This window comes from Panthera onca, chromosome B1 (assembly GCF_046562875.1).
Source record: "Panthera onca isolate mPanOnc1 chromosome B1, mPanOnc1 haplotype 2, whole genome shotgun sequence".
NCBI classification, from domain to species: Eukaryota; Metazoa; Chordata; class Mammalia; order Carnivora; family Felidae; genus Panthera; species Panthera onca.
In genome coordinates, this window is record NC_138342.1 from 113,749,497 (window position 1) to 113,769,140 (window position 19,644).

The window sequence follows — 19,644 nt, forward strand, 5'->3', positions numbered from 1 at the left end:
AGATATTGTCGTATATGAAAATGGATATCCATCTTAGGATCTTATGGATTACAAAGAGAATGAAAAAATTCCAAGAGATGTTACCTGAATTTAATCCCTAGTATAACAAGGTCTCTGTACATAGCACAAGAGTTAGTGGAAGGTGCTATTTATTTAATTTTTGATGATAAAGGAAAGTAATATATTATAGGAACTAGGTGTTTGTATGTTGCTTTTTTTCACTTCTCCAACATGAAGACCATGAATTATAAACAGTCACAAATATCTCAGGTTTAGTCCAAGCCCAGACCAGGAAGTTTAATGAAGAAAAACATAGTCTTGCTTCAGAAGATTTGACTTCTCCAATCAGTTAAATTCGAAGTATACATTCAAAGTGCATTGTATGTTTAATATTGCCTTAATACCCAAACTCAAAGAAAAGAATATGGTGTCAAAATTCTTTCTGCTATTATATCTAGTAGTTAAAACATTTCAAGAAACAAAACTGAAATTACCACATTACTAAATCTTGATACTATATACTAATATATAACAAGGAACACCACCTGATGTTTTTGAATAGTGACTTATAGTACAGAGGAAGGAAATATTTCTGATTCATGTAACATATGTGAAAACCCATCTTGAAGGATTCTAGCATAACATTGGTCCTTCTATGAATGCTCTCTTCTACTGGATTATCTCTTAGTATTTTATATTGAATCTCTGCCTCAGTGTCAGTTTATAATTTTTAAATAAATAGATCAAATTTATACGTGATGTAGAAAATTTGGATTCATTTTACATTGTTATAACAAGGGAAAATTACATAGAATAAAGGTAATTAGTTAATATCGAACATAGAAGACTACTATTCTTTCTTATTTTAACTTAGAGTTGTCAGTTTTCTTTATATGCTTCCAAGTTACATAAAGTATAAAAATATGGTAGGTTTAACAGAATATGAGATGAGGACATTTTTATCCAAGGTAAAAAACACAAAGAGAAGTAAAGCATTATTTCCCATGCTCTTCTTGAGGTCAGGTAAAGAGACCCTGAGTACAAAAACCTTTTCCCTCTTGATGTGGAGGCAATTATTTATACTGTTTGGGCTGGAAAAGTTGACACTTGTTAGAAAAGAAGTAACAAGTAATTATTTCTTCCTTTATACAGCTTCAGAAAGTAAATTCATGTACTGGCTTATTAGAAAAAAAGAACTAAGTTGTTGAATATGACTGACCATATCAATTATGTGAAAGAAAGGAAATGTTATGCTAACATTTAGAATACCAGGCTAAAGGCATTTTGGGGGAGGTTTTCCTGCATATTTTGCCATTGAATCTTGGGTGATAATTGTTGATTGGGTCATGCGTATAGACAAAGTGTTCATCTTATTTGAGAGTATCTTTTCATATTATCCTGATTTGGATGTAAATATTAAAAAAAATCTTTAATGGTGAATTTATTCCTTTTAGGAATTCACACGTAAGTTTACCTTGGTTCACATAGCTGAGGAACACCAATTTGTTTGATAGCTTTAAGTGAAGGTCAAATATGGAATATATTATGAAAAGAATATCTAAAATATATTGAAAGTTTACTCTTGCCCAGGGACTTTGAAAGACTTTTGTATGCATAATCTCATTGTAAATCTTAGAATAATCATATGGGAGAAATATTAATGTATCCAATAGTCCAGAACAGAGGGCCAGATAAGTTAGGAAATTGGCCACAATGCACACAGGTTTGTATCAGTGATATAATTTGAATCCATATCTGTGTCCATAACACATATTTATGTTTTGAGAGAGAGAGAAGGCCCAAGTGAGTGAGGGGCGGAGAGAGAGAGGGATAGAGAGGGAATCCCATGAGAAGCAGAGAAAGAAAGAGAGAGAAAAAGAAAAAGAGAGAGATAGAGAGAGACAGAGAGAGAGAGAAAGAGCGTGAGCAGGGGAAGGACACAGAGAGAGGGAGACAGAATCTGAAGCAAGCTCCAGGCTCTGAGCTGTCAGCACAGAGTCTGATGCAGAGGCTTGAACCCACAAACTGTGAGATCATGATCTGAGCTGAAGTTGGACACCTGATGGACTGAAACACCCAGGTGCCCCAATATTAGTTTGCTTTAAATCATTAAACATTGGTAAAACAGCAAGTTATTCATATTAAGATTACAATAAAATTCCTTGTTGTCAAATTAGGAAATATTACTTCTTTTAAGCAGTTAAAATCTTAGCTTGCCAACAAAATATTAAAACAAAACATGAAGTCTAAAAAGATTGGAATGTTGGTGTTGATTTTTCTTCCTAGGCAAAAACCCAGAGATATTTTAAACTGATAAGAACAGATACTACACTTGATCTTAGCCAAAAGGCCGAGAAGCGATCAGAGATATTTTAAAAATCATTTTTGTATTAAAACTTCTGGCTAAATACTTATAAAACATCTCTTTGGCATTGGCTTTTTTGTTTAAGGAAGAAGAAAGTGGTAGAGAGAACCGTTTCCTTTTCCACAGAAGAAACTTGGCATTGACACTTGTCTCTAAAACATGTGATGTTCCTGTGATTCCTCGGATGTCTTTAAACTGGTGTCCAGCTGTTGGAAACCATTCTTGGTTTTGTGTGGCGTTAGCTCACAGCTGCTGTTGCTGATTCTTCTGCACCTGTTTTCTCTACCAAGTGTGCCCATCTGAGAGAATCAGAGCATGTGATGTGTGGATATCTATCTAGATGCGAATGCTTAAACTGTAAGTAACGAAAGATGATAAAAGCACTTTCAAATAAAGCATACCTTTGTTTTAAATATTCACAGTTTCGAGTTTAAGAGGCATTTAAAATATGCGAGCACAAAGGAACTGTATTAAAAAAATAAGAAAGGAGAGAGGAAAGCAAGTTTTACATGCTAAATTATAATTCCAAGGATGGGATTTTTTTTTTTTTTTTTGGAAATGATTTAAAGGAAAGGTTTCTTTTTATTTCTATAAGCAAACAAACACTGACTTGGGAAATAAAGAAAAATATATTACTATGTAATTAGCAGAGGCTCAGACAGTACTAAAGAATGACATAACAGAAGTATCTGTCACGATAATGCAAGGTGTATATGTATTTTGTTTCCTTCATGAGATTGTAGTCTTATTCAGGAAATTACTCTGGTAATTCAGAAAATTATCACTCTGTATCAGTACCATCAAAAGTGCCAGCTTCCTGAATTGGGTGCTGGAACAGAAAAACAAATTTAGTGGAAAAGGTAGAGAAATCCTAATAAAATCTGGAGGGCGTTTAATAGTGATATAGTAACATTGCTTTTCTTAATTAGACAAAGTACCATGGTAATATAAGATGCTAACACTAGGGGAAATTGGGAGAGGAACATATGAGAATTCTATGTAAATATACAAGTATCTCAAAATAAAATGAGTATTTCAAAAAAAATTCATATTGGAATCTATCATATATACAGGTCTTATCCATTCATTTAGCAGATATTTATTCAGTGGCTGTTGGTGCTTGGCACAAATTGGGTAGTGGAAAATGAAAAACAAACAATACAACTCAAAATACAAAAAGCAAGGTTCCCACTCTCATGGAACTTGCAGGCTAGTATGGAAGGCTTACTAATAGAAAGAGTAAAAGCAGATATACAATTATAAATTTTAAATATTTGAATTTTAAAATTTAATGATGCATTTAATTAGGGAGAAGTTTGCTGAGAAAGATATGTTTTTAAATGAATGCCTCTGTGATTTTTTTAGGTATTTTTTTATTGCAATAAAACATATGTAGCATACATTTAACAATATTTAGGCGTACCTAAATAGACCTAAGTTAAATACTTAATGTTATTAAATACTTAATGTCAATTGAGTGACATTATGTATATTCATATTGCTGTGCCACCTTCAACCCTATCAGAAATTTTACCTCATCCCAAATGAAGCTCTGTACCCATTAAACAATAAGTCCCCTTCTTCACCCCCAATGCCCCCACCTTAGTCCCTGGTAACCAATTTTCTACTGTCTGTTTCTATGTATCTCATATACGTGGAATTGTATGATATTTGTCCTTTTGTCTGGTTTATTTTACTTAGCATTACGCCATGTTTTTGAAGTTCATCCACTTTGTAGGCAAGTATCAGAAAATCATTCCATTTTAGGCTGAATAATATTCCATTGTATGTATATATTATATTTTGTTTATTCATCTACTGGACATTTGGGATGCTTCCACCTTTTAGCTATAATAACGTTCTTATGAACACTGAGGTACAAATATATGTTTGAATCCCTCCTTTCAATTCTTTGGGGTACATACCCAGAGGCGAAATTTCTAGATTGTAGCAACTCTATGTTTAATATTTTAAGGAACTGCCACACTGTTTGCCACCACTCCTATTTTTTAGGCAAGACCTGAAGTGTGCAAAGGAAAAATTGTTTGGAGAAACAGTTAGATCGTGGATGGCTAGCAGGTAAGGAGTTGGAAGAAGGAGAAATTTTGAAACAAAACAGAAACAGGGTTGCACAGAGCCTCTGAGGCGGGAAAGATATTGGCCACTTTTCAAGACTGAAATGCCAGTAGCATGTGGTTGTTCATGGAGAAAGAAAAGGAGTTGAATTCAAGATGAGGTGTGGACTCAGACAGGGTTCAAATCAGATAGTTATGTATGTCACTGCAGTATGTGCATTTTATTCTATGTAAAAAAAGAAATTTGAAAGGTTTTCTTTAAGTAGGATTATGCTATCTATGCCTTTATTTATTTTTGTTCATGTGAAAAATGGATTGGAATAAGTCAAGAATATATAAAGTGAGCCACTTAGGAAGATCGGTGTTCCAGGTAAGATGTTATTACTGTCTTGGGTAAGGAAGGTGGAGTTTGTGATTTAGACACAGAAAATCAGGTGATGAATCCAATGTAGGGAAATAGGTGTCAGAAATTACTTCCAGGTTTCTACTTGTAATAACTATGTATGGTGGTACCACTTATCTACAGGGAAGAATTCGGTTTTAAAAATTTCAAATTTGAAGCATCTGTTAGCTATCAAAATTCTTATTGTTATCAACTAAAATATTTCCCTGACTTTAGAGTTATTTATTTATTTATTTATATTTTAGAAAGAGAGAGAGCACGAGTGTAGGAAGAGGAGCAGAAGGAAAGATAATCTTGTTTTAAAAATATCTTTTAATGTTTATTTTATTTTTGAGAGAGACAGAGTGTGAGCAGAGGAGGAGCAGAGAGAGAGGGAAACACAGAATCCGAAGCAGGTTCAGCGCTCTAAGCTGCCCAGCACAGAGCCAGATGTGGGGCTTGAACTCGCAAACTGTGAGATCACGACCTGAGCTGAAGGCGGATGCTTAACTGACTTAGCCACCCAGGCTTGCTGAGAGAGAAGCTTAAGCAGGCTCCACACTCAGTTTGGAGCCTGATGCAGGGCTTGATCCCACAACCCTCAGATCATAACCTGAGCTGAAATCAAGAGTTGGACACTCAACTGACTGAGCTACTGAGCCACTCCTTGACTTTAGAGTTATTAAAAAAAATAATTTTGAAAATTATTTTTTTTCAGTTTCTTCTTGCTAGGCAGAGATAGTAACTCTACAAAATAAACATTTTATCTTTTATTTGTTTGTTTTTTCCTCATAGTATTCTGGCAATAGTAGACAACTGGATTATTAAAAGAAAAGCAAGATGGCAAAATACATCTGAAACCTTTCAACACACATTTTATTTCATGGAGACATTAAAATTTATTATTCACAATTATCTGGTTAATTTACCTTATGTAATCTGTCAAACCTGTTCATTCAAACAAAATATGTTATGCCTTTGATACATATTACAAAATGGCTTGACTATAAGGAGCCAAGGTCTCACAATTCCCTTCATCTTAGAGATTTATTTGCAATCATTTTATCCCTTATCTAAGTAGTCTACTCACTGGTTTTATATTTTAGTCATTTCTATTGTTTGGTTGAAGTTTTGTTTTGTTTTGTTTTGTTTTCTTGTTCCTTCCCTTCTCTCATGAATAGAAATGTTCTGGCAAAGAAAATGTATGTCACCCAAAGTTAGGACTTTAAAACTGGTGTCATTTGGTTACTTATAACTTTAGTGTGCTTGGGATTTTACTGGCTTTATGTCACCTCACAAGTAACTCATTCCCTTTGATAGTTTACAACATTATTATTTAATCTAATTATTTTACTTCACTCATTTCATCTCTCTAGAATGTATTTGCAAATAAAATGGCTACTTAGGACTTTGAAGATAGTTAAATAAAACAAAAATATGTTTTAGGAGAAATATAGTAGAAGTATTTTCCTGTAGAAAATAGATGGTTTTCATTTGGTAATTTATGTGCTGAGCTATCATTAGCAGAATGGAAAATATTAGAAAAGGATTAACTGACAATGTGCCAATATGGTTGGCAAGGACGAATTATCACTTTGACTTTAGGGCTCTGATATTTTTTGTATTTTTATGGTTACATGAATCTATCATGAGTTTTATTATGTCTTCCTCCAACTATTCATGAGCCATGATCAAATGAAGCTTTACATGAAAAAATACAGGAAAAAATAAAAGGATAAGGAAAAAGAAGAGGGGAGGAGGGTAAGAAAGAAAAGTACAATTTTATGATGTGACAGAGGCGTTAGCCGATGCTACAATGGTAATCATATTGTAATGTATACATGTTTCAAATCAACATATTGTATATCTTTAACTTATATAATGTTATATGTAAATTATATCTCAATAAAAATTTATAAATTATTTAATTCATGTGTGAACTTACAAATGTGTAGAGAATGCACGTGTTTCCTCTCCTCTACTTTGTAAATTCAGAGAATAGGCTGTCAGAATTCCATGACTGCTCTTTAAATCCTGGGTTGTGTCCTTTTGATGGCAGACCTTATAAAGGCAACTTTATTTTCTCCTGTAAGGAGACAAGCATAAAAATAGGGAAAAAAAGTTCAAACCATTGAGATGAGAAGTCTGGGTCTTAGACCTTATTCTGCCACTGAATATTTATATGATTTCCCACAAATAATCTGTCCTGTTTGGGAAACAGTATCTTGCTTGTGAATGAATGTATTAAATTAGATCACCGCACCAAGCTCTAACATTCTCTTCTCCGCTCCCTGTGCATTTGCCTTTCTCTTTGTAAATATCATACAGTTCACATCGCAAATCTTCTCAAACATTAAAGGCCACTGTTGATTATAAACTGAAGAAAAAGATGATAATTGAATTCATGATAGGAAATAACACTTTCCTTTATTGAGATGTATGAGAAGCACAAGGGGAACACTATCAACGTATCGAAGATAGATCAATGGGGTGGTTCTGTTGCCAGAGGAAAGAGATTTGATTTTCAGTTGCCAACATACAGTGAGACCTGACAGAAGCTTAAAGCAGAATCTTTAGAACCAAAAGCAGTAGCATCAAGTTGGGATGAGTCTGGATAAAACAATGAATGAATGAATGAATGAATGAATGACTACATAAATAAATAAAACATATAAATAACTTGTTCTTGTCCAACAGATTTCATTAGGACTTCAGTGAAAGATGTTTGCTTCCCCTTTGTGCTTTGTGTGCTATTTCTGTCATTTAGCTCATTTCTGACCGTCTTCCATACACCTGTAGCAGCCCTTTCCCAATCTTCTCCAAACAGATATGAACTTGGCTGGGGGAGAGGGAAGTTTACAGCCAAACTCAACCGAGGGCTTAGGACCTGCATGCCAAGTATTTTGCTAAGGAATGTATATTCACCTAATTATCATCATAGCCACCATTTTAAATAGTTAACCTCATCATCTCTGTTTTATAGATGTAAAAACCAAGGGTCAGAGACATTGTTTATCCAAGGTCATACAAATAGTAAGTGACTATGCCTAGATGTGAACCTCTGTTTGGAAAATGTATCCCATGTTTTACATTTATTAACGTATTTGATTACTTATTTATGCCCTCTCTCATTCCTTACTATGATAAAAAAATAAAGATACAGGAAAAATAAAGGCCAAAAGAGTACATTGAGTCCATGGGTAAAATTAATCCTACACTTAGACTCGAGCTTCTTGCTTTGCTACATATGTTAGGTTCTCTTTCACATTTTACCATAACAGGGTTCCATTTCCTCATTTAGAAAATAGTAATGCATCTGCCCTTGTTTTTTTTTTTTTTTAAGTTTTTATTTAAATTCCAGTTAGTTAACATACAGTGTAATATCAGTTTCAGGTGTACAATTTACTGAGTGAACACTTCCATACATCACCCAGTGTTCATCACAGCAAGTGCCCTCCTTAATCCCCATCACCTATTTCACTATATCCCTCCACCCCCTTCCACTCTGATAACCCTCCATTTGTTCTCTATAGTTAAGAATCTACTTCTTGGTTTGCCTCTTTCTCTCTCTCTCTCTCTTTTTTTTTTTTTACTTCTTTGCTCATTTGTTTTGTTTGTTAAACTCTATATATGAATGAAATCATATGGTATATGTTTTCCCTGACTGACTTATTTTGTTTAGCATATTATTCTCTACCTCCATCCATATTGTTGCAAATGGCAAGATCTCAGTTTTTTTTTACAGCTAAATAATATTCCATTGTGTATATATACCGCCTCTACTTTATCCATTCATCAATCAGTGAAGACTTGGGCTGTTTCCATAATTTGGAAATTATAGATAACACTGCTATAAAAATCTGGGTGCAGGAATCCCTTTGAATTAGTATTTTTGTATACTCAGAACAAATACTTAGTAATGCAATTGCTGGATCATAAAGTAGTTCTATTTTATCCAACAAAATTGTAACGTGCACACAAGTTACAAATCTTAAAATAATTGTTAATACCTATAAAAATCTTATGTATTTACATGCTTTAGAGTTTTAAATTGGTATAGCAGTAGAGTATATAATAATTGTGTAATTTTATTAGTTAAGTCAAATGAAACATTAAACTTTATTTTAAAACAAGACTATAATCTTTTTATTTTAATAAAACAAAATGCAGAAGAAAATGTAAGATAGACACCCAGTGTTTTTTTTTTTTTTTTTTTTAATTTTTTTTTTTAACGTTTATTTATTTTTGAGACAGAGAGAGACAGAGCATGAACAGGGGAGGGGCAGAGAGAGAGGGAGACACAGAATCTGAAACAGGCTCCAGGCTCTGAGCTGTCAGCACAGAGCCCGACGCGGGGCTCGAACTCACGGACCGCGAGATCGTGACCTGAGCCGAAGTCGGCCGCTTAACCGACTGAGCCACCCAGGCGCCCCCACCCAGTGGTTTTTTTAATGTAGTTCTCCCATAATATATTTGGTTTTATCCAGATTTCATATAATGATATATGGTAATAATTTCTTATAATGTATATTTACTCTTGATTTAATTTTGAAGAATAACCAAGAAATAATGAGAATATGCTGATGTAGATTTGGGGCTTCATGTATAGTGTTCTAAATAGTTTCATATCTAAAAATTGCCTGGACATTTATATACATTTAATACTTAAATACTCAAAATGTTCTTAAAAGTGTTTGCCTATATTATTTTTCAGTGAGAACAATAACAACCTATGAGATTTCTCAGTTATATAAAATAACTGAGGATAGAACTAAGAAGTTCCCCCCTCCCAGAGGATACTTTCTTACATTTTCAAATTATTAACAACAAATAGGTTTTACTCTACAGATTGGAAAAGCAAAAAACAAAAACAAAAACAAAACAGCCAAAGAAACCCCAAACAGTAAAAAGGCAAGAAAAAAAATAAAACTCAGTAATGTTTTAAGGAGTTTGTCTTTACTCAAAATTTTAAAAGCCAGAATAAAGGCAAAACTCTACAAATAAATTAAGTCTTTAAGACTCACCTTAAAATGTTTTGATTTAAGCTGATAGTATCTCTAGTTGTAAACTTTGATTTAGGGCTTCATAAATTAGAGGTCCTTAGGGGAGAAATCTATTGAGATAGAGGAGCAGATTCTTGGAGCCGAATGGGACAATGTGTAGTATACAGAAGCACAGACAGTACTTTTGGATTTCCTAGTAAGTCTATGTTATCTTAGGCTACATAGTTATACATTTCAAACCAAAGACCTTAATAGGTAATGGAAACTGTCTTATAATTAATAACTTTTAAATTTTATAGGGATGATTTTATTGCCTAGTCTTGCATATTTTTTAACCAGGTAGTTATTTAATATTCTTTAAATTTGTGACATTTCATTATTAACCATTTCATTTAAAAAACTGCCTATTTTCCAAAAATGTTGTAGATAATTTTGAAAAGCAAAGTGCATTTATGCAATTACCTTAGTAATTGCTAAGTTATTACTAATTTTTACATTAGTTTACTACTGTCTGATATCATGCATTAATATAATTAAGAAAATAGGGGCACCTGGGTGGCTCAGTTGGTTGAGCATCCGACTTTGGCTCAGGTCTTGATCTCACGGTTTGTGAGTTTGAGCCCCATGTCGGGCTCCGTGCTCATAGCTCAGAGTCTGGATCCTGCTTCAGATTCTGTGTTGCCTTCTCTCTCTGCCTCTCCCCTGCTCGTGCTCTCTCTCTCTCAAAGATAAATAAACAAAAAAAATTAAAAAAAAGAAAATACCTTAGTTACTGAAAACATATAGGCTTATGATTATGCTCTAAATATACATTTGATATATTGATATGTCAGTCACTTTGCATTTATAATCTTATTTTTGTAGATAAACGTTTTTCATATTCCCTTACAATTATATATATATATATATATATATATATATGTGCACACATATAATAATATATATCACTGATACACTTGTATTGGTTAATAACAATGGTATTGTTAATGATAATGTAATTAATAACAATGGGATTAATAATCGCATACACTAGCAATAATAGTGTTCTTGTTTATTGAGAGTCAACTATGTCAACTATACACTCGTCACATTATGGTGTTTCTTTACCCTCATAGTAACCCTTGAAAGATATGTATGCATTTATTTATTTATTTATTTATTTATTTATTTATTTATTTTAATTTTTAAAATTGTTTATTTTATTTTAGAGAGAGAGTGTACGAGCAGGGGAGAGGAGCAGAGGAAGAGAGAGAGAGAGAGAGAGAGAGAGAGAGAATCTAAAGCAAGCTCCAGGTCCAACACAGAGCCCAATGCGGGGCTCAATCCCATGACCCTGGGACCAGAACCTGAGCCCAAATCAAGAGTCAGATGCTGAACCAACTGAGTCACCCATGCGTCCCAGATATGTATGCATTTAGTCATGAGGATGCTGTCACTTAAAGAAGTCAAATAACTTCCCCTTAGTCTTCTAAGTCAAGGAATCTAACTCTATTCTGTTTGATTATGACACACATGATTTTTCTGCTCGAGGGTCTTTTTAATCTATTTTCCATAATACATAGATTCCAGTGCATTTTAACTTTACTACTTCATAAAACACATATTATACATATACATATTAATATAATGGGCCTTAGCTTTAAACTGGTGTGTTGTTTTTTATACTTAAATGTTAAAGAGAATAATAATTTCTAGTCTATTTCTCACTATGAAACCGATTTTATTCCAAACTTCCATACAGCAATAACCCTTTTAAGTAAAAACCTTATTAAACATATCTGACATAGTGGCAGGGAAAATAATTGTATAAATAATAATTCTCACATACTTACTGATAAAATGTACATTCCCAGTTCAAGATTTCACAATACTTAAGTTATACACATTAGCTATGTATTTAAATTGAAGTATGTTTTCCACTTATTTTTTTCAATTAAATATAAACTGTATTACATTTAAATTACTATTTCAAAGATACATTGAGCACATACTATGAGCAAACTATTGAAAGAAAGCCAAATGAGTAAAAATACACATTCTTCTCTAAAAGAAATTTTGATTTAGTAGTAAAGAAATAAGTAAAGAAAATAACCAAAATAACCACAGAATGTATCTTATTACATGTAAATTATGAGGGAGAAACAGCAATACCAATGTGGTGTTAAATCATGGAGTGAACAAGTGAAATGGGGAAAATTAAGGATTTTCCAAGAAGGAGATCATATTCAAGGAGGATTTTACTGTTTGAGTTATAGAGAGTGCATTCTAAATCAAAGGCAAAGGATCAGGGAGAGAAGATTAACTGGATATTCAGGGGATAGCTTGTTTTTCATTTCTGCTGTAGCATATGGTAAGTAGAAAAAACTAGAAGGAGATAAGGTTTTAAGCCATGATGTAGCCTGGAGTGTCAAAAAGTTTGTATATCAGATGGTATAAAAAAATTTAAGAGTTTTTCCCCCCAAGGTACAATATGAATAGATCTTGCATTTGAAAAATTTATCTTACAGCAATTTCAAGATTAAAGTCAAGTGAAGAAGAACTTCTCACAAAGCGTTATTCTCCTCTGTGATCCCTGGGAATAGACTAGACAGCTTTAGAGATTTTTAATACCTATTTGAATACCTTCTTATGTCAGCCATAATAAATTTGGGTTTTTATGGATTTTCCCTACTCTAAAAAAGGAGATTATGCTTGAGAAATCTTGTTCATGATATTTACCTTGCATTCAACTGCCTGCTGGCACTTCAACGTGCATAAAACTACATTCCTTTTCCGGGATCCTAGATAAGATTCTTCTTTTGGTCATGCACTTGTCTGATAGCAATATCATGTATCCAGTTACCCAGAGAAGAAGTCAAGCCATCATTCTGAACGATTTTTTTAATCCTTAGCCTTAGTCAATATTTATTTCTGCTCTCTAGCTCATTTCTTTGTCTCTCATCACCAGCCTCAACGTATATTATACCTTCTAAGTTGTCTATATCTACTATGACTTCCCACCCATTTTATGCCTTATTCTGTCTGAATAGTCTTTCCAAAAAGGGTGACACTTCTTTTTCAAATCCTTCAAGGAGTTCTCCTTTCCTCCTTTAACATACTACTTAACTCAGCATGGAAGACCATGGGATTTTTCTGGCTTCTATCTTTCTTTCCTTCCTCTTCTCCCATTACTTACTCTAGAAATCTGCCTTCTAACATGATGAACCCCTTTGAGTTTCTGAAAAGATCATCTAATTTCTCAACAGCAGGCATGAATCTCCTTGGAAAACATTTCCGTGTTCTTATCTGTCTTTATCCTTCAAAATACTGTACCTCCATTAATCCCTCTCAAAATCAATTTGACTATATCTCTACAATTGAATCCCAATGACCTTGATCATAATTAATGATTTGCTTTTTATACTATCCACATACCATATCTCTGTTGTTAAATATGTCACAAAATGTTCTAATTTGTGCTTTATAAATCTTTTTCTGCTATTAGACCAAAGCAACATGGAAACAAGGAGATGTTTTTTTAATAGCCTGGCATCTAGCATAGTACATGAGATATAATTGATGCTCAACACAGATACCTGCATAGGCAAAAACTTGGTTCTGTGGGTGGAGTCTTTTGCCTAAAAGAATTAAAGATAAAACAGAAAATATTATAAAAATAGTATAATAATAATCTGAATATTTAATTCATTTTGCTTTCAGTCCAGACTAAGTTCTGCTAGAGCCCTGACCTTAACAGAAAACTGTGGAATGTTTAATGACAAAAATCATTTTTTCCTATGTGGAAAGTGATGGACTTCAGACTTAGGACTTCAGTGTAGATGAAGTGAACAAAGAGAGAGGAAAGTAGGGGGAGTTTTTTGGTGAGTGTAACTACATTATTCTAAGCATGTCTCCAGTAGAATTTGAGGGTTTTATAGACTTACTATTGGCTGGTCTAAGTTAATAAATTATGTATTTATACTCATGGTAGTATCACTCACTCCACACACAGACCCATACTCATACAGGTATTTGACAGTAAGAACACCTAATTATGCAATAATAAAAAGCCTTACTTTACAATGAAAGTCAAATCATCATAGATATGGTTAAACATTAAGACAGCACAATTAGAAACTATTTTTCAGTTCTTTGTTCACTTTTATTTTATTCCTGTATTAGAAATAAAGTAAAAATTATAATCAAATAATTTATATCAAAATATATAAAATATACCACTTGTAAAGGTATGTTTTATATTAAAAATAAGTTGATTCTTATCTTGAAAGTACTCTTCTTTGTTGAAGGTCAAACAAAAGAGCTCTGAAATTTCTTTTTTTAGTCTCATTTATGACATCCATTCTGAATTAGTTCAACAAATTAAATTATCAGAGATACATCAAGAGTAATAATGCATTATCCATAAAGAGTGAAGAATTGAACATAGGTAAAATTCATTTGATAAAGAAGAGAGATAAGTTGGCTTGGATAAATGTTACTAACCATTAAATTATGTTAAATCAAAAAGTAGACAAAAAGTAAATATTTTCAGAAATCAAAACAAATCAAAGTTACTTTATTATTTTCATGATTTTTAGTCTTCAAATTAGAAACGTCTGTGCTATTATCAATAATGACATGATAATATTTTAAAAGACTAGGACTAACATATTAGGAAAAAAATTATTTTAAAAATGTTACCCATTCATTTCTTCAATCACATTAATAAAATAAAGATGAGAACCATATAATCCTGTCAATATATGCAGAGAAGCATTTGATAAAATTTAGCATCCTTTCTTCATAAAAACGTTCAAGAAAGTTGGAATAGAAGCAATATACTTAAACATCATAAAAATCATTTATGAAAAGCCTACAGCTAGTATCATCCACAATGGGGAAAAAATGAGAACCTTCCCCATGAGTTCAGGAACACAACAGGGATTTCCACTCTCACCACTGTTGTTTAATGTGGTGTTGGAAGTCCTAGCCTCAGCAATCAGGCAACAAAATTAAATAAAAGGCATCATAATTGGCAAAGAGGAAGTCAAACTTGCACTTTTTGCAGATGACATGATACTCTACATGGAAAACCTGAAAGACTCCACCAAAAGACTCCTAGAACTGATACATGAATTCAGCAAAGTCGCAGGGTACAAAATCAATCAGTAATTGGTTGCATTTTTATACACCAAAAATGAAACAACAGAAAGACAAATAAAGAAACTGATCCCAATCACAATTGCACCAAGAATTATAAAATACCTAGGAATAAACCTAAGCAAAGATGTAAAAAATCTGGATGTATAAAACTATAGAAAGCTTATGAAGGAAATTGAAGACGATACAAAGAAATGGAAAAACATTCCATGCTCATGGGTTGGAAGAATAACTATTGTTAAAATGTCAATACTACACATCCAAAGCAATCTACACATTCAATGAAATCACAATCAAAATTTCACCAGCATTCTTCTTGAAGTTAGAACAAACAGTCCTCAAATTTGCATGGAACCACAAAACACCCCGAATAGCCAAAGTAATATTGAAGAAGAAAACCAAAGTGGGAGGCACCACAATCCCAAACTTTAGCCTCTACTACAAAGCTGTAATCATCAAGACAGTATGATATTGGCACAAAAACAGACACATAGAGCGATGAAATAGAATAGAGAACCCAGAGTTGGACCCACAAAAGTATGGCCAACTAATCTTTGACAAAGCAGGAAAGAACATCGAATGGAAAAAAGACAGTCTCTTTAGAAAATGGTGCTGGGAGAACTGGACCACAAGAAGCAGAAGAATGAAATTAGACCACTTTCTTACACTATACACAAAAATAAACTCAAAATGGAAGAAATACCTACATGTGAGAGAGGAAAACATCAAAACCCTGGAAGAGAAAGCAGGAGAAAACCTCTCTGACATCAGCCACAGCAATTTCTTACTTGACACATCTCCAAAGGCAAGGGAATTAAAAGCAAAAATGAACTATAGGGACCTCCTGAAGATAAAACGCTTCTGCACTGCAGAGGAAACAATCAACAAAACTAAAAGGCAACTGACAGAATGAGAAAAGATATTTGCAAATGACATATCAGATAAGGGCTAGTATCCAAAATCTATAAAGAACTTACCAAACTCAACACCCAGAAAAGAAATAATCCAATGAACGCATGGACAGAAGACATGAATAGACACTTTTCCAATGAAGACATCCATATGGCCAACAGACACATGAAAAGATGTTTAACATCACTCCTCATCAGGGAAATACAAACCAAAACCACACTGAGATACCACCTCACACTGGACAGAGTGGCTAAAATGAACAAATCGGGAGACTATAGATGCTGGAGAGGATGTGGAGAAACGGGAACCCTCTTGAACTGTTGATGGGAATGCAAACTGGTGCAGCCACTCTGGAAAACAATGTGGAGTTTCTTCAAAAAATTAAAAATAGAACTACCCTATGATCCAGCAACAGCACTAGTAGGAACTTATCCAAAGGATACAGGAGTGCTGATGCATAGGGGCATATGCACCCTAATGTTTGTAGCAGCACTTTCAACAATAGCCAAATTACGGAAAGAGCCTAAATATCCATCAACTGATGAATGGATAAAGAATATGTGGTTTATATATACAATGGAATACTACTTGGCAATAAGAATGAAATCATGCCATTCTCAGCAATGTAGATGGAACTGGAAGGTATTCAGCTGAGTGAAATAAGTCAGGCAGAGAAGGACAGTCATCATATGTTTTCACTCATGTGGATCTTGAGAAACTTATCAGAAGTCCATGGGGGAAGGGAAGGGGAAAAAAATTACAAACAGAGGGAGGGAGGCAAACCACAAGAGACTGTTTAAATACAGAGAACAAGCTGAGAGTGGATGGGAGGGTGGGGGAGAGGGGAAAATGGGTGATGGGCATTGAGGAGGGCAGTTGTTGGGATTAAGCACTGGGTGTTGTATGGAAGCCAATTTGAAAATAAATTAAATTGAAAAATAAAAATAAAAATTCAATATTGAAAATAAAAAAAATGTTATCCATTTATTTCTTCACATATATTTTCTTTCACAAATAAGATATACATGCCATGGATTTATCTGAAAGAAATTGACAAGTGAATTTATTTCTCAATTATGTGAGATGAATTACTATGTTTGATATACTAAATTTAATGATTTAAAGTAAGTGAATGCTTCTACAAAAGTGGTTTCCACCGCTTAAAATTCTAATATTTCAAAAAAAGTGTTTCTAGGCTCAAGTGATATTTCTTGAGCTGGTTGATTTTGTACTAAAAGGTTTGCGAAGTCATTATTAGAGATGTCTCAGTAACAAGTGACAGCATCATTTTCATGAGAACACTGAATATTAAAATCATAGATAGGCATCTTTGAATTTAAGGACATAAATATAGAATAAGAAGAACTCAGAGGAAAGTGGAAGTGTCTTTTCAATGAATAATTGTATACATAGACTTGATCCCATTAATTCTGAGGTATATTTTAACAGGGAAAGAAATGAAGAGAAAAGTTTTGTTAAGACTGCTGTGGCAAGTAAAGAATGCAAAAGAAAAGTATTAACTCAAACCACTGATATGAGATGATTCTAGAAATTATGGAAACAAACTTATAAGAATGTTTTGAAAAGAAATTAGGAAACATATCTTGAAATGAAATGATATGTTAAGAGATTCTGAAAATATCAAAGACTAGTAAGGACTTCAAATAAAACAGAAAATGCATAAATGAGAATGGAATAGTTATATAGATTTATATACATATAAATAAATGTATAAATGTACATATATACATTTTAGCTCTGATCTCAGGGTTGCATAACTTCTTGGGATTCAATTTTCGTACTTACAAAAATAGAAGTGCTACTTGTATAATTTATTCTGAATACAAGGTATGTTTCTATCTAGTCTAGAAAGATTGCAACTATAAACACAGTATTAACTTTATCTATCCCTGAAGAAGTTCAAACCTCTTTGCCATTTGCCTGAGAAGAAATAAAATGTACCATGTAAAGTATGTACTATGATATTATCCACGAACCGACGTCATCTTATGACAATGAACACAAAAATAATAAATGCATTCCATGTATTAAAATATCAAAGACAGCACAATATAACAAAATTGATTATATTATTAAGAGTCCCAGACGATAATAATTAGACTGGCAACTTAGAATTGAGGGCACTTTAATGAAGTGATAAATACAATGTATAGGTAGCATTTACAAAAACCACCAAGGGATGTTACAATACTATCAGGCTAGCAAGGGGAGTGGGGAGAGCTGTAACTACCTCTAGGCCAAAAGGAGCAAGATGAGGGAGAGGTTACTGGAAGCCAGAGATGTGAGCTGTATGCAGAGGGATTCAGTGTATGCAGTGAAGACACACTATTGGTCATGCATATGGCCAACCAATGTGACCTCGTAGTGATGGAACACGCTGTTAGATTGACCCCACTCTTCTCCTACTCTTCAGTCCTTCTGATGACTCACATTAGCCAAATCCCCTTGAAAGTCTCCAGGGATGCAACCCATACAGGACAGCCTTCTTAGATCCAAACCAGGTATAGAAGGGTAGAAGGTACATCTGGAGGATTAATCATTTCATGAAGATATTAAAAATTGATCAAATATTTTTCTTCTTAACAAGTAGTTTTAAAATAACAATATATACCAAGGGGAAAGAAGAGCGATTTGAACGAATACGTCTGAATTTGAATTCTAATTCCATTGTTTCCTAGCTGATTGACATTTGACAAGTCAATTTCCTTCTTTACATAACAGCATCCTCTATATATTGGGGACTGTAACACCTGGTAATATGTGAGGGGGTTTCAGTGGATTATAAATAAAAAGAATGTATACAAAATTGAGTACAAAACAAACATTAAAAAAATGTTTTCTTTGGGGAGCCTGGGTGGGTCAGTCAGTTTAGTGTCTGACTCTTGGTTTCAGCTCAGGTCTCATGGTTCATGAGTTTGAGCCTCCTGTCTAGCTCCTCGCTGACAGTGCAGAGCCTGCTTGGGATTCTTTCTCTCCCTCTTTTTCTGCTCATCCCTGCTCTTGTTCTCTCTCCTCTGTCTCTCTCTCTCTGTCTCTCTGTCTCTCTCTCTCTCTCTCCTCTCTTTCTTTCAAAATAAGTAAAGAAAGTTTAACAGAAAACAATGTTTTATCTTTCTCTCTATAAATCAAATCAGTCAGAATTCTTAAGTCCATGGCCTCTCTCTCTCTCTCTCTCTCTCTCTCTCTTTAATTTGGGTAAGAGCTAAGTTTTAAGAACATCACATCCTATTCAGTTTCACATTCTTTCAAGGCAAGAAAGAATTTGACTCATTTGAAAATTCTGCCATATTCAATATAGTTAAGAAAATTAGAACTAATTTAATGTTCAAGGACTCCTAGAAATCAAATGCTATAATTGCATTCTAGAATGTATGCTGTTTCATGTCTTATGCCACATAGTTCTACACAGAAGAGGAATAAAACAATCTGATACAGTCTAACCATGGCAGTTCTCAGTCATCTTGGAATATGTGCTTTTGAAATTTTCACCTATCCTTGACTGGGACTTTTTAAAAATTAAATTGTATCTAATAAGAAACAAATTTTATTTTGAATCAGTGTCTTAGGAAACATAAGTAAAATCATAACAGACAGATTTTATTGTAAACCTTAAATTGTTAATTATTAAACTTCTATCCTGCGTTTGAGAATATACTCATTACGTTTAAAGAAGAAAATGAGCCAACATTGTACAACTAAATACCACCAGGCTAACTTACATGACAAATATCAAAATATTTTAGTGAG

General features: G+C 33.5%; 1 pseudogene; it reads right to left on the reverse strand.

The window, feature by feature from the left end:
- Positions 1–2,250: 2,250 nt before the first annotated feature.
- Positions 2,251–2,362, reverse strand: LOC132693498 (U2 spliceosomal RNA; annotated as a pseudogene).
- Between the last annotated feature and the right edge of the window lie 17,282 nt (positions 2,363–19,644).